The sequence below is a fragment of the Xenopus laevis genome, chromosome 4S (assembly GCF_017654675.1).
Source record: "Xenopus laevis strain J_2021 chromosome 4S, Xenopus_laevis_v10.1, whole genome shotgun sequence".
NCBI classification, from domain to species: Eukaryota; Metazoa; Chordata; class Amphibia; order Anura; family Pipidae; genus Xenopus; species Xenopus laevis.
The window spans coordinates 131,012,187-131,015,295 of record NC_054378.1 but is presented as its reverse complement, the minus strand read 5'-3'; the positions used below and the strand labels follow the sequence as shown (position 1 = coordinate 131,015,295).

The 3,109-nt window shown below is 37.9% G+C and overlaps 1 long non-coding RNA gene across 1 annotated transcript; it reads left to right on the top strand.

Annotated features, from left to right (window-relative positions):
- The first annotated feature begins 233 nt into the window (after window positions 1–233).
- Window positions 234–2,265, top strand: LOC121393412. The gene is made up of 3 exons (XR_005961064.1): window positions 234–328; window positions 415–492; window positions 2,224–2,265. It is a non-coding gene; the product is annotated as an uncharacterized LOC121393412 (long non-coding RNA).
- Window positions 2,266–3,109: the final 844 nt, after the last annotated feature.

The following is a 3,109-nucleotide window of genomic DNA, read 5'->3' as shown; positions in this document are numbered from 1 at the left end:
TAAAACCAGTGGTGAATCCCAGTATAAAACGCATGTAGTCTCCTACCAGCAGAACTCAATTAATCTAAATGTTATTTTCAAATGAAAGATATTTGCTATTTTCTTGCCAAGTTGCTGCTTAATGAAAGCCACCCAATCATATATCATTTACAGAAGTCAATTTTTCTTCATGGGGAGATTATGAAAATCCACTTTTATTTGATTTTTTCCTCAGACTGTATCAGTTGCAGGTTCAACAAACAGAGCCGTTCATGCCGGGGCTGGATTATAATGGGAGGTTTTTATGCAGACGGCTTACGCTTGTTCCATGAAACCTATATTGTGGCAGGTATAATTATGACTCGGAGACTCAATACTTTTTGTATCAAGCCACAACAGAAATGCAAAAAATTTTTCTTGTCTTTCTCTGCCGAGGTGGGTGCCAAGTTGGGCTTCTTTGATGTCTGCGCCTCGTACTTAACACAGGAGTTCCCTGCGAGGAGCGATAAACAGGTAACACCATCCACTTCTTTTTATCTTATTTCTACCTCCCCAGGAAACTCACAGATAAGGCGTCAAGTTATTCTAGACGTGTTCCCTATCAGGTCAGTCAGGAGGGGGGAGTAGACGGCACCTTTTGTTCCTATTTATGAAGTGTGAGTGGCTCTGGCAAATATGACTCTGTGCCCTGTTCTACATAATCACAGTGTGATGGAGCTGAACAGAATATTCTGTATACACAAACAGTTATGCACTCACACTGTACTAAGGCTAAGGGCCCCACGATGATTTTCCTCTTGTGTGTGCGACTAATCTCCTCCACCTGCTTTCCTACTGACAATAATGTAAATCAAATCAATGCGTGATTAATAGGTTAACAAATGGGTCCCCTGTAGGGGCTCTGTGATTTCTGATGGGACAGTGCTTTCTTAATTTAAAGGACAAGGAAAGTTAAACTAAAGAAGTAGGTAGAAATGTTGTACATGATGTTTTGTGCTTCTGTACCAGCCCAAGGCAACCACAGCCCTTTAGCAGTAAAGATCTGTGTCTCCAAAGATGCCCCAGTAGCTCCCCATCTTCTTTTCTGCTGATTCACTGATTCACATGCTCTGTGCTGCTGTCACTTACTGAGCTTAGGGAGCCACTCACAATATACAGTATATACAATGTAACAGGCACAATATATAGTATAGATACAATGTAACAATATACAGTATAGATACAGTATAACAGGCACAATATACAGTATAGATACAGTATAACAGGCACAATATATAGTATAGATACAATGTAACAATATACAGTATAGATACAGTATAACAGGCACAATATACAGTATAGATACAGTATAACAGGCACAATATACAGTATAGATACAATTTAACAGGCACAATATACATTATAGATACAATGTAACAGGCACAATATACAGTATAGATACAATATAACAACATACAGTATAGAAACAATATATAGTGAATAAAGTACCCCCTATTGTAAAATATAAGGATATTATAAGTTACCGAGGAGTTTCATTACCACATAAAAGTACGAGGCCGAAGGCCGAGTTATTCAGGTCATGGAACTCCGAGGTAACTTCTAATATCCTCATATTTTGCAACTGGGGGTACTTTATTTATTATAATACACAAGTTTTTAGTGAGTCATGTGACAGAAATGACATCAGAACTCACCGTTTATAACTGATGACATCAGAACTCACCGTTTATAAGGATATAATTTACAGGATATTCATGGCTTTTGTGTATTATAACAATATACAGTATCGATACAATATAACAATATACACAGGTGATTAGTAATGAAGTCACATTACATGGGTCACATTAGATGGCAGAATAGAAATGAGTACAGTCTGCATCATCATTGATTCGTAATCAGCCCTGTAACATCAGCTTCCACAACAGATGGGACCCCACTTTCTTCTTGAGGATTTCTCACAACCCCCAAGCTTAGCTTCTCCCCAGCAGCCCACTGAGCATGTGCAGTGCCACTGACTCTCTTAAAGGGGTGGTTCAGCTTTAAGTTAACTTTTAGCATGTTATCGAATGGCCAGTGCTAAGCAGCGTTTCAATTGGTCTTCATTATTATTTATAGTTTTTTGAATGATTTGCCTTCCTCTTCTGACTCTTTCCAGCTTTCAAATTATGGTGGGGGTGTCTCTATAAAGCTACACGTTTATTGTTACTGCTACTTTTGTTTATTTCTCATCTTTCTCTTCAGGTTATTCATATTCCAGTCTCTTATTCATATCAATGCCCGGTTCCTAAAGGGAATTTGGACCCTAGCAATCAGATGGCTGAAATCGCAAACTGGAGAGCTGCTGAATAAAAAGCGAAATAACTCAAAAACACAAATAATAAAAAATGAAAAACAATTGCAAATTGTCTAACCCTATATCATACTAATAGGTAACTCAAAGGTGAGCAACCCCTTTAAACCCAAGATGGGGGGCTCCTGTGCACATCTTTGAAGGCCTGGATCATTAATGTTATAGGGCTGCTGTACATCCAGGCTGGCACAGTAAGTTCAATAAATATATTATAATATATATAAAATACAGAATTCCCAGCCATATCCTTTTGTCCCTTTTTGTGAGGTTGAATTTCCATTGTGTAACACTAATAATATAAATATGTTTATATTATTACACATTTGGCTTTTGGAGTTACGGTGGCACAGCTCATCTCTCCAACATGTTCCTTTATTTTCAATATGAAACCTACTGTATTATTTAAAACAAATAATTGTGTCATTTGCTATTGTACAGCGGAATCCCAACAAGGCATGTATTTACAAAGCAGTGAGTCAGAAAACCCCTGTATGTGGCCAATTCTTTTAAAAAGTTGTGCAACTCCTGTCAGCTCCCAAGATAAACAGAGTGATATCTGACAAATCTCATACACTCTACTACTACCAATAAAGTGGGGATTTGTTTCATTTCCTTAGAGCAGGGGTCCCCAACCTTTTTTACTCGTGAGCCACATTTAAATGTAAAAAAGAGTCAAATAAGGGATGTAATTGGCTATTTGGTAGCCGTACATGGACTGGTAGCCTACAGGAGACACTTGTTTGTCAGTACATATGGTTTTTATGCACCAAAACTTGC